The 13,480-nt window shown below is 45.1% G+C and overlaps 1 protein-coding gene across 1 annotated transcript in view; it reads left to right on the forward strand.

Annotated features, from left to right (window-relative positions):
• FNBP1L (formin binding protein 1 like) overlaps positions 1-13,480 on the forward strand; it is an 879,562-nt gene that overhangs the window by 735,996 nt on the left and 130,086 nt on the right. The window lies entirely within an intron of this gene.

Here is a 13,480-nt window from a genome sequence, read left to right on the forward strand (position 1 = left end):
CTAAAGCGGTATACATAGGTACATGGGTCATTAGATGGAAACTTAAAGATACACATCACAACAAAGATAGCAATGGTGGGTGAAGAGCTCAGCTAGATTAGACTGGATCTTTATTGAATGTATTTCAAAGAAGTCTGAGGCATAATAGACCATCTAATGTGAACCATTGTATATTATGATGCTAATCAGTTACATGCTGTCATCTTTCAGTACATCAGGAGTAGCTCATCTCTCTGAAGGAGTTTCAGTAGAAAGTAGGTAATTCACAGCAGAATAAACCAGACAGGGACCAATATGCATCCTGCCAAAAGAAAAAAAAACACTTTTAATACAAGTCTATATCATTTCCTGGCTCCCAATACCCCCATGTCACTGTTTTTCCACTCTGTAGGATGAAAGTTTTTAAGTTGCATTAAAAGATGGCAGTGTATTACTTAGGACTGGTGAGCTATATTTGTTATTTCCAGGAAGTGTGCAACAGAATTTTTTTCCAGAACAGCATTTCCCTTCTCAGACAGGAAGCTTGCTGGAGAAGTTGTATAGCATGCCCCAGTCTCACAGATTTTTTTTCTAATCCCAGATCAGGTCTTGCAGTAATTTCTGTGTCAAAAATCAGCTTCTGCAAACTCCTTACAGCATCTGACCTTATTCCTTCTTACTAGCTGGGAGAAGCGTTGATCGGTTGGGAAAAGTGTTTATACTTCTTCCACTTTAGCCTTCAGAATAGTGAATTTTCAGGCACACATGTCCAGGTTTCTCCTGGCTTCCTTTGACAATATTAAAAACTTAATTGCTGACCTTCCTTCATCCGAGATTGTCATCTCTGAATTAATTATTGTCCTCCGTGTCTTGGGTAACCAAGCATTGCCTAAAATGTGATCAGGACAGTGCTGATGCTGTTTCTAGAGCACCCGACACTTTTGGTCAGTGATTAGAAGATTGGCTACTTTCTCTGCATTTAGCGAATGTCAGAGCCAGATAACAAGGTGTTATCAGGTTCTTCCTTTGCTAAGGTCTGTAAAAGGTTGAAGGAAAGGGGAAAGTTAATTCAGGGATTTACTCAGATTTTTCGACCCTGTGTGCTAAAATATAATAGAAACTTTGCTTCCACTTCAGGTTCCTTTTTCTGGAAACAGAATAACTACTCACAGCAAGAAGTGCAAACAAAATTTCAATACGCAATAGCAGGGAGGTTCAATAAAGAAGGGGGGGGTACTCCCAACGTCTAAGAAAATAGATTGTATGCCCCTTCATGTGCTTTCCCTTCCCCACCTTGGCAGTTCTGTTAAGCCTTCCAGGTCTTGGCTGTCATCTTCCTGTTTGGTGCAACATAATTTCATTTCATTTCTGCGAATCATTCAGAAAGGCTGCAACTGGAAATGAGACTCCCTGCGTCTTTTCAAGGGATTTGTCTTCATGCAGCCAATCAAACCTCATTGATGTTCCTGTTTCACTGTTGCAGTCCTAACAAATGGGTTATCTGGCTCCCAGTAGCCCTCAGTCGGCCTGAATACCAAAGGTAAGTAAAAATTATGTCGTTTGCCATCGGTTGCAAAGGACGTCAGGGCGTCCGATACAAAGGAGGCAGCCGACGTCACTTCCTCAGTCTTCCTTGCTGCGGAGCCAGAAGCATTTCATGCATGAGTGCCAGTTGGCAGTTTACCTTTGTTGGTTCTGACTACACAGTTGAAGTCTACTACAGCTAAGTACCCCGTTGGGGATCCTCTTTTCTTGCCTTAACAAATGTCAGAAAAAGTTAATTGCCTTACCTGTGGAAAGCAGATTCCCCATAGAGATTTTCATTCCTGTTGTGTTATTTGTTTAGGCCTTGACCATGACATTCCTAATTGTAATCTCTGTGCCTCTCTGTGCCTCCTTTAATCCATGTACTATCCGTCATCAAGTTAAGCATTTTGGAATTTGGCCTAAGTTTGTCAGTATGGCATCCGCCAGTCTTCAGGCTTCGGATATCCCCAAGAAGCGTAAGGATAAGGACCATGAAAGGCTTCCGAGAGTCAAGTCCCTGGATGATGGTAAGACGGTAGCCAGTGAGGTGCCTTTTCAGCCTTTGCAGTCAGAGGAATTACCACTGCAGGCCACGATTGAGACTATTTCAGAGTCCCTTAGCTCTTCGGCCTCCGTTTTGTCTCCCGACCTTTCGCCTGTCGCCGTTTCAGCTGGAGCCGGAGCCACTAAGTTGACTCCGGAGTCCAAGGCCTCCGTCCTGCATTCGGACGGCAAGCTTATTCCTTCGACTTCTGCAACTTCAGCGGTTGCCAGGCCTCCTGAGTCCTTCAAGTTTGCAGGTAAATCTTCCTTTCATAAGCCTGTGAAGAAGCAGGCTCCAGTTTCTTCCCCTCAGTCCCAAATGGTTAAAATGGCTAATGACCTTTTGACTCTTATTAGGGGTTCTCAGCCTCCCCCTTCTAAACAGAGTAGCGATATTTCTCCTGTGGCTTTATCCATTTCAGGTTCTGATTCTTCCAGCATTTCTGCTGATGAAGAGGAAGTCTCTTAGGTTTTTTTCTGCTTTTCAGATGCAGAGGAGTCAATCCCTTCAGCCCCCCCCCCCCCCAAAAAAAAAAGAGGATTTCTCTTTTGGTGATACTTTAAATACCCTCAGGGAACATTTTAAATGGGAAAGTCAGGATTATCCCCAATCTAAGAAGCGGATTAGGGAGTTTCTGGATTTACCTCAGCATAAGCCTCTGGCTATTCCCCCAGTGTTGAAAGTTGTGGATGATGTTTTCTGGAGAATTCTTTGACTCCAAATACGGTTCCTCCTGCTCCCAGAAAACCTGATAGATACTGTAGAGTCCCTGATTCTCATTTGTTTCTTTTCAGGAACCGGTTAGCAGATCCAGAGGTTATTTCTCAAGGCCCTAAAGGTGTTAAGGTCACTGTTACCAGAAATCCTGTTCCCTCGGACAGGGAATCTAGGAACCCGGGTATGTGGGGTAAAAAGGTTTATACCTCTGCCACTCTTGCTGTTCAGGCTACCAGTTGTGTTTTTCATATGCTTAAGTACCAGCAGCACACCTTGGAGGCTATTAAATCTAGGATAGCAAGTGTGCCTCTTTTGGCGAAAAGTAAGGACATGCAGGATTTACTAAATTCTTCCAGTCTTGTCAATAAGCTTTCCTTACATTGTGGTTTTGACATCCTTGAAGCCTCCTGTAGGGCTACAGCTACTGGATATGTTATTAGAAGGCATTCTTGGCTCAGAAACAGCTTCTTCCAGAACCTGTCAAAGCTAAGCTTTTGTATGTACCTTTGCATAAGGACAGTCTTTTTGGCAGCAAAGCAGAGGAAGTACTCAAGAAAATGGAGGATAAGGCCAAGTCCATGCAAACTGTTAAGGATTTACTGCAAGGTCAACCCCCTCGTTTTAGCAGGAATTACCCTTCTAAGAGTTGGACCTTTCCTGATACCAGCAGAAAGAACTGTTCTAAAATTAGAGGTTACAAATCTTCTAGGTGGCAAGGGGTTTACCTCTCAAAGGTCTAAGCATTGGCAGGCTTCCACTTCCAAGGCAGGAAGATGTTCTTCATGTTTCACTGTTGCAGTCATTACATTTGGGTTGTCTGCCTGCAGGTAGCCCTCAGCTGGTCTGAATATCAAAGTCTCGGATCCCTGCATTGGATGCTGTCTCTTCTTCCATGACGTCATGTCATCAGGGGTATAAAACATGCAGCCGACACCATTACATCAGTCTTTCTTGCTGCATAGTGCCCAAAGCAGAAGCAGTTTGCAAGTTCCGGTCGGCCGACTCCTGAAATTTTTGTTTTCGAGTTTCAGAACTGAAGTCTTCAAAAAAGCTAAGTACCCTGTTGGGGATCCTTTTTCTTGCTCTAAACCGATGTCAGTAAAAGTTAACAATTGTATTACCTGTGGAAAGCAAATACCTCATAAAGATTTTCATTCGTACTGCATTCCTTGCTTAGGCCCAGATCACGACGTCCCTCGCTGTCAGTTTTGTGCCTTATTGAACCCCCAAACTATTTGTCATCGGTTTATTTTTGCAGCAAATTATTTTGGTACTTGGTTTAACTATCCAGAAATGGCTTCGGTAAGCCATCCGACCACCGACATTCTGAAAAAACGTAAAGATAAAGACAGAGACAGACCACATAGAGCCAAAGCTGCTTCCATTAAGCTAGTCGCCAGTTCGCCAGTACTCAGTGAGGTGCTTTCGCAGCCCCTGGTACCTGCTACTTCAGATTTGCAGGCCTGTACTGAGACCCATTCGGAGTCCGGTATGCTGCGAGATGCTTCGACCATGGAACCCGCGGATGTCTCTACCTTGGATGGGTCTGGAGCCGCTGTGCAGGCACCGGCTTCTGAGGGTGTATTTAGGCCTACTGACTTGCATTTCAAACCGTCACCATCTTCTTCAAGGCCTAAAACTTGACCCATGCCTAGAAAACCAATGTCCAAACCACATGCTCAGGCCCATATGCCTAAAAAAGCAAATGATAAGAATGGCTGAAGACCTTATTACTTTAATTGGGGGAAGCCAGCCTTCACCCTCCAAGGGACCTAGAACTGATTTTCCTTCTGATTCTTCTGATCAGGATTCTGAAATTTCTGTTTCTTCTGATTGCCAGGATTTGCCCTTATCTACCTATGAGGATTCTGATGCAGAGGACCCTCTGCTTCTCCTCCAGAAGATTTTTCTTTTGATGAAACCTTGCACACTCTTAGGGAGCATTTCCGCTGGGAAAGCTAGGATTACTCTGACTCCAAAAAGAGGCTTAGGGAATTCTTACTCCTACCTCAACATGGGCCTTTGGCCATCCTTCCTGTCCTGGACATTGTAGATGATGCCTTCTTGGAATCTAGCCTGGCCCCAGACACTTTACCTCCAGCTCCCAGGAAACTTGACAGGTATTACAGAGTACCTGACTCTCGCAAGTTCCTCTTCAAAAATCCTACTGTGGACCCAGAGACCTTTTCCCAAGGACCTAAAGGCATTAAGGCTACTACTGCAAAAAACCCTACCCCCTCTGATAGAGATTCCAGGGCCTTAGACAGATGGGGTAAGAAGGTATACACTTCTGCTACTTTGGCCATTAGGGCCTTAAACTGCCAGTTTCATATGTTAAAGTATCAGCAGCATATTATGGGGCTACTTAAACAGAAACTTATGTTGATTCCTGACTCTGCTGAAAATAAAGAATTACAGGATTTAATGCATTCTGCTGAACAAGTTGGTAAACATACTTTGCAATGTGGTTTTGACTCTTTAGAAGCATCTTGCAGGGCTGCTGCCACTAGGTCTGTTTTTAGAAGGCATGCTTGGCTTAAGCAGCAAAATTTGCCAGATCATGTTAAAGCTAAATTACTGGATGCTCCTTTAAACGAAGACCAGCTGTTTGGCAACAAAGCACAGAAAGTCCTTAAAAAGATAGAGGAAAAAGCTAAATCTATGCAAACTGTTAAAGATTTCCTGCAAGTACAGCCTCCCATATTTAGTAGGCATTGGCCTTCTAAGAATTGATCCTTTCCTGTCTCTTCCAGGCCTCCTCTGTCCAAACTCAGGAACAGCAGACCATCTAGGCTACAGTCTCAAGATACTCACAGGCCTAAGCAGTGGGGGGCTCCTACTTGCAAAGCTGGAAGCAGTAAGACACCCCCCTATGGAAAAATGTCACAATGACTTGACCTTAAACCTTCCAAGCTGTGCTCAACTGCCTGCTCCCTTAGGGAGAAAGATCGCCCGGCATGCAAAAAACTGGGAACTCATTACCCAGGACAAATTGGTTTTAAATGTAGTTTCCCAAGGATACAGATTCCACTTCCACACCTTACCAGCTCCATACAGTTGGCCAGGCCTACCCCCAAATCAGTGGGCAAAGGCTCAACAGCTATTCAACCTGTCCCAGCAGAAGAAAGGGGACAAGGTTTTTACTCAAGACATTTGCTGGTACCCAGAAAAGACAGCTCCTGGCGTCCTATCCTGGACCTCTCTGTTCTAAACACCTTTTTGGTAATCCCAAAATTCAACATGCTAACACTTAAACAGCTGCTTCCTATGTTAGGCAAAGATGCCTGGTTGGCAACCTTAGATTTAAAGGAAGCTTACCTGCACATTCCAATAAGGGAATCTTGCAGGAAATACCCACACTTCAGAGCAAGCTCCATACACTGTCAGTTCTCTGCACTTCCCTTTGGCTTATCTGCTGTGCCCAGGGTATTCACAAAGTGCCTAGCTCCAGTCATTGCATTTTGCAGGCAAAGAAATATTCAAATATACCCATACCTGGATGATTGTCTAATTCAGGCAGAAAGCCAGAACATGCTACTAAAACATCTGGCATTTGTAAAGAAACTTCTGACCTCACTGGGGTACACCATAAACAAAAAGAAATCTCATCTAGTACCCTGCCAACAAATTGTGTTCCTGGGAGCAAGCTTGAACATAACTTCCCATATGCCTTACCTCACACCAGAGAAACAAGTTTATTTGACGGCCTACTTCAAACTACTGGCCACAAAGACCCCTGCAAGGAAAATCCTGCAAGCCCTGGGGTTCATGGCCTTTTGCATTCTACTAATTCCATATGCAAGACTGCATATGAGGAAACTACAATGGTATCTAAAAAGCCTATGGTGTCAACATTCTCAGGACCTGGAATCAATGATTCCTATCATTCCTTGTTTAAAGACAGAGTTCCTTTGGTGGGCAGAGGCCTGCTACCACAACAAGGGGCTCCCATTCACTCTACCCCCTGCTGCCCAAACCCTAACAACAGACGCATCAGACTATGCATGGGGGGGCTCACTTGGCAGGGCAGTGTGCATTCAGGGCAAATGGAACCTGAGTCAGATGCACCTGCACATCAATCAAAAGAAATATTAGCTGTACAGAATTCCCTGACAGCCTTCAAGGACCATATTCTTCCAGGACAATTATTGGTAAAAACAGACAACACCACTGTTATGTGGTACATAAACAAGCAGGGGGGAACCCACTTGTACCCTGTCTGCAGACTAGTCATGGCTCTGTGGAACACATCCCTGGGCTACCAAGTACACCTACAAGCTCAGTTCCTGCCAGGCAAGCTAAATTCACTGGCAGACGACCTAAGCAGAAATCTCATGGACCCACACGAGTGGAAACTGGAACCAAAGATATTCAACCTTTTGAGAAACAAGTGGGGGAATCCAGAGATAGACCTGTTTGCCTCCCCTCAGAATTACCAGTTTGACAAATTCTGCACAAGGACTTCCCACTATCAAACTTGGAAAGTGGATGCCCTGTCCTTCACCTGAGAAAGCCTCTCAGTTTATGCTTTTCCCACTCTGCCTCTCCTCTCAAAAAGTCTGCTAAAGATCAAACAGGACAAATCAAGGACAATACTGATTGCATCAGAATGGCCACACCAGCACTGGTTCCCCCTCTTGTGCAGTATGTCACTGCTGAAACCATGGCATCTGCCTCAGACCCCTTCCCTGCTGTCCCAGCAGGAGGGCCAGATTCTCCACCCTCAGCTTCAAACCCTGAACCTTGCAGCCTGGCCAATTCCTTGAGCTCTCCAATAGCATCCCTCAGTAAACAGGTGCTAGATGTCATTCTGGAGGCAAGGAGGCCTAGTACTAGAAAATCCTATGCTGAAAAGTGGGAAAGATACTGTTCCTGGAGCCGTACTTGGGGGACGGGCACAACAGTGCCCAGCTTGCCGCATATTCTTCAGTACTTAACAGAGATGCTCCACAAGGGCCTTTCCTTCTCGTCAATTAAAATTCATGCCTTTGCCATTTCAGCACATTATAATACTGGACCACCCCTCTTCTCTCACCCTCTACTAAAGCAAATCCTCAGAGGGGCCATAAAATTTAAAACCACCCAGAAGAGCCACTACTCCAGCCTGGGATCTTAACTTTGTATTGGAAAAGCTTACTCTACCTCCTTTTGTGTCAGCTGCAACTGCAGAGTTGAAATTCCTTTCTTGGAAAACAGCCTTCCTTCTAGCAATCACTTCATCAAGAAGAGTGCCTGAATTACAGGCCCTCATGGCAGTGGAGCCCTTCATCATCTTCCATGCAGACAGGGTGTCCCTCAGGACCAATCCTTCCTTTATGCCCAAGGTGGTGTCTAGTGTGGCCCTTAATCAGTCCATTCATTTGCCTTCTTTTTCCCCTAATCCACAGAACAAAGGAGAATGAATACTGCACTCTTTGGATGTGCACAGACAACTTAGATTGTATTTGGACCGGACTAAGCCTCTCAGAAAATCTGAACAGCTGCTAGTTGGCTTTGCTGCAGGGGCAGAGGGGAAGGCCATTTCAAAGCAAACCATTTCTAAGTGGATAGCCCATTGCATTCATTTCTGCTATAAGCACCATAGAAAACCATTCCGCCATGGCTGCATCTACCTCTACAGCCTTTCTCTGAGGTGTCCCTTCCAGGGACATCCTAGAAGCTGCTACCTGGAGCTCTGTACATACCTTCACCAAGCATTACCACATGCCTATTTTTCTAAATCCAGAACTGTTTTTGCCACTGCAGTCCTGCAGGGCTTAATAGCTGGTCCTAATGCTCTCTAACTTCCTCCTCCCTTCCTTAGCTTTGGGACTCAACCCAAATGTAATGACTGCAACAGTGAAACATGAAGAACATAGTACAGTTGTGTACACTTACCATAAATGTAGATGTTCTAGTGTATTCACTGTTGCAGTCCTGGTTACTCTCCCTCCAGCTCCCTGACTTCTCTTGGCTATACTTTTTTATTTTCTTTGGTGTGTTTCAGCTTTCTGGTGTATTTGCTTTTTGTTGGAGGTGTAACCTAACATATAATTGCTTCTCATTACGGGAACACCTGACATCTGGGGCAAGAAAAACTGATGTAATGGAGTCTGCTGCATGTTTTATATCTCTGACGACCTGAAGTCATGGAAGAAGAGACAGCATCCGATGCAGGGATCCAAGACTTTGATATTCAGGCCAGCTGAAGGCTACCTGCAGGCAGATAACCCAGATGTAATGACTGCAACAGTGAATACACTCAAACATCTACATTTATGGTAAGTGTACACAGCTGTACTTTCCAAGCCTGCATCTCAATCAAAACACTCTCAATCACTTTATCCAACTTCTGCCTGTTCTTGCTTGCCTGGAGAGTCCTTTAGGGAGAATGTTGGCCCTTTTTGCAGATGACTGGGCCACTGTTACGAGAAATGGGTGCTCAGAATGGTGTCCCTAGGGCACAAGTTTTCTTTCCACACCTTTCCTGTTCCCAAAGGATTCCCGGACGCTTCTCCAAACCAAAGGGCAGAAGTAGAAAAACAAATGTCTCCGTTTCATCTGGGAGCAATAGAACAAGTTCCTGTTCTGTACTTAGGCCAGGGCTTTTATTCCAGACTTTTCCTAGTTCCAAAAAAAGTAGGCACCTGACGTCCTATTCTAGATCTATCCATTGTGAACTCTTTTCTAGTAATTCCAAAGTTCAAAATGCTCACTACATCAGTTGCTGCCAATGTTAGAAAAGGATTCTTGTCTGGTAACCTTGGATCTCAGAGGCTTATCTGCACATCCCTGTCAGGGAAAGTTGCAGGCAGTACCTTCATTCAGAGTTGGCAAGCAACATTATCAATTATCTGTGCTCCCAGAGTTTTCACAAAGTGCCTGGCTCCAGTCATTGCTTTTTGCAGGCAGAAGAAAATTCAGATTTATCCATACTTGGACGACTGTCTGATTCAAGCACATTCTCAGGAACAGCTAGAATTCATAAAGACTCTTCTGTCTTCCCTGGGTTGCACTCTCAACAAGGAAAAATCAAAAATGGTACCATCCAAGGAGATAACATTCCTGAGAGTGAGTCTGAACACAGCCGCCCAGATGATATATCTCACCCAGGAGAAGCAGACAACTCTTTCAGTTTATTTCAAGGACATGGCAAGCCTGTCCCAGCTCCCTGCAAGGAAATACCTGCAAGCTCTGGGATACATGGCCTCTTGCATTCTCATGATTCCATATGCAAGGCTGCATATAAGGAAATTGCAATGGTACTTCAAGAACAATTGGTGTCAACACACACAGGACCTGGATATGATGATTCCTCTGCTTCCATGTCTGCAGACAGAGTTTCTATGGTGGGCAGCAGCCTGTCTACAAAACAAAGGCATGCCTTTTCGTCCTCCTCCTGCCACTCTCTGGAATTACAAAACCACCACCATAACAGGTACAAGCATGCAAAATCTGAAGGTAATGCTACTCAATGCTAGAAGTCTAAACCTCAAAATGTACACTCTCGAGACACTCCTAAAAATGGAGAACATCGATATCTGTGCAGTAACTTAGACCTGGTTCAAGGCTCCAGAGAGCACCCCTGCAATACCAGGCTACAGCTCTTACCACACTTTTCGGCCACCAAACCAGGATCGAAACACTAAAGGTGGAGGAGTGTCCATATTCACCAAGGAAATTCACACCACTAGGCTAGTTGCCCAACACAATGTGTCTGAAATTCTCCAGGTGCAACTAACACTAGGTAAGACTGCAATCCAAATTGTAGCTTGCTACAGATCACCCACCATGCCCCAAGATTCTCACTACACCTTTCTATACATACTGGAAAATATTAAGATACAACCGAACACCCTAATACTGGGTGATTTCAACTATGATGCCATTAACTGGGAGAACTACTCATGTACCAACACCTTTGCCCAGCGGTTCTTGGATTTAATAAATTCCAATGCCCTGGATCAACTAATCCATAGTCCCACCAGGGGCTCCAATATCCTAGGCCTGGTAATTACCAACATGGGAAATTGATGCTCCACACCTATGGTCACCCCCTCGTTGGCCAGGTCAGACCATAAGCTAATCACCCTTAACATCCACATCCCACCCCCACTCCCCAGTAAGGAAACCTCCATAAAAATCTTCTCCAAAGCCAACTTCATGCTACTCAAGTCAGAAGTGACAAACTTCATAACACCCATGCAGACGGGAACTGAAAGTTCGACTGCTGAGTCCTACACTAAGGCACTGTACGAGCACATCCACTCATGCATGAATTGATGAATTGTGCCATCCCAAATAGAACCAAGATGCTCTCCTCCAAAAAAAGGAAGTCAATCTGGTGGTCCCCAGCCATAAACAAACTTTACAACAAAAGGAAGAAACTGATGCAGAAAAGAGGAAAATCCCACGATGCAAAAAATTCCCTTACCAGCCTCAGTAAGTAGCCGAGATCCCTCGTAAAATCCTCCAAAGCTATTTACGAAAATAAAATTGCCAAAGATTCCAAAGATAACCACAAGGCATTCTATAACTATGTCAAGAATCTAAATGGCAATGCTCAGATCTGCTCTGAGCTACAATAGAATGGCATTAAATATACTGATCCCAAGGATATTGCCAATATCCTGACAGATCGATTCAGTGCCAACTTCACCCCCCTCTCACCCCCTAAATGGCCCATCTCAATACTGGAAGATTGCCAAATTCCGGTAATAATGGCCACACAGGTAAATGCACTCTCCAAAGCTAAGAATACAGCATCCATGGGACCAGATGACATCCCGGGCTGTGTACTCCATGAACTACAAAATGAACTTGGCACTTCACCTAAGTGTCATGTTTAATCATACCCTCACCTCAGGCTTCGTGCCCACTGAGTGGCACATAGCTACAGTTATCCCACTCCACAAAGGGGGATCCACCTTGGATCTCGGGAACTACTGCCCCATCAGTCTGACTAGCCTGATCTGCATGGTCATGGAAAGTATTGTCATGGAACTTATAAACCAAGATATTGGCAACCTTCAAACACTGGACTCCACCCAGTTTGGGTTCGTGAAGGGCTGATCTTGTCTCCTGAACCTGATTGACTTCTTTGCATCAGTCTCCAAAGCTGTGGATGAGGGTAAGGCAGTCCACACAGCCTATTTGGACCTTGCCAAGGCCTTTGACACCATCCCCCACTCTGGAATCATAGATAAACTTACTAAGCTGGACATTAATCCCTACGTCACTCGATGGGTTGCCAACTGGCTTACTGACAGAACCCGCACTGTAAAAGTAGCTGACTCCAAATCCAGCTCCAGACAAGTGGAGTACCTCAGGGTTCAGTCATGGGACCGCTCTTGTTTGGCATCTACTTCTCTGAAGTACAGGCCAACACTAAGGGACTCTGACTAACCAGGTTTGCAGATGACTGCAAACTGGGAGTCATTATTGAATCCCCAAATTATGTGGATACTCTACAAAAGGGCCTTACAGAAACAGATGCTTATTGCCAGAGCCATGGGCTCAAGCTTAATGCTAAGAAATGTATAGTTATCCCCTTTGGGTAAAATATGTACCCATGAATTACCACATAGGTGGCAGTACACTAAACACCAAAAGTGTGATAAGAGACTTAGGGACACAGGTGGACAGTGGACTCACTTTCAGTAACCACATCGCCACAACAGTTAGGAAATCCTATGTGGCACACCTCATCACTAAGGGCTTTTCATCCAGAAAAAAGGAGGTCATTGTCCCAGTGTACTCATCCCTCATTAGACCCATTATAGAATACAACGCCCCATTTGATATGTACCTCTCAAGATATCTGCAACAACTGGAAAGGCCGAAGAAATACTTCACTAAAAGAATCACAGGCCTCAAGCAGATGCCCTATGCTGACCGCCTTAAAAAACTTCAGCTATACTTTGTCTTATATTGTCTACTCAGAGGTGATCTCTGCTTAACATACAAGGCCATGTCAAACCCAGAGCTGTTGGGCATGCTACACTTAAAGAAATCCCAATCCCTCAGAGCCACACACTCCAGGGATCTAAGCCTTGTCATCACAACAAACAAAACATGCTGGAGGGATAGGTTCCTGACCCAGAGACACCCCAGACTCTGGAATAGACTGCCCATACATGTCAAGCAGAGCACCTCCTTGCCCCTCTTCAAAAGGAACCTTGACGACTGGATGGGAGAAAGGAAATTCACCCTGGGGATCACATCAGTCGCCCTGCTAGACAGGGGACCAGGGAAGTAAATAGCATGTGAAGAAATAGCCAGACAATTGTTATGGCTAGGCTTGTATAGGCCCTAGGGCCGATAGCCTAGTACCAACCTATGAACTCAAGTTCTTACTACAGACGCATTGGACTACACCTGGGGAGCACACCTGGATGGCAGATGCATACAGGGATGTTGGAATGCCCAGCAGATGCACCTGCACATAAATCTAAAGGAGTTGATAGCAGTTCAGCAGGCCCTCCTAGCTTTCAGTCAGCTTCTTTCTCCAGGGACCCTGCTTGTCAGAACAGACAACACCACAGTCATGTGGTACATCAACAAGCAGGGACTCATTCTTACCCCCTGTGCAGGCAGTGCATGACTCTTTGGTCCATAGCAGCATCCCGGGGCCTGCATCTCCTTGCTCAGTTTCTTCCAGGAAGGCTCAATATTTTGGCAGACCAATTGTGAGCAGGCTAACCCTGGATCCTCACGAGTGGCAGCTGAACAGAG

The sequence above is a fragment of the Protopterus annectens genome, chromosome 10.part0 (assembly GCF_019279795.1).
Source record: "Protopterus annectens isolate FY-2018-M chromosome 10.part0, PAN1.0, whole genome shotgun sequence".
Lineage (NCBI taxonomy): Eukaryota > Metazoa > Chordata > Ceratodontiformes > Protopteridae > Protopterus > Protopterus annectens.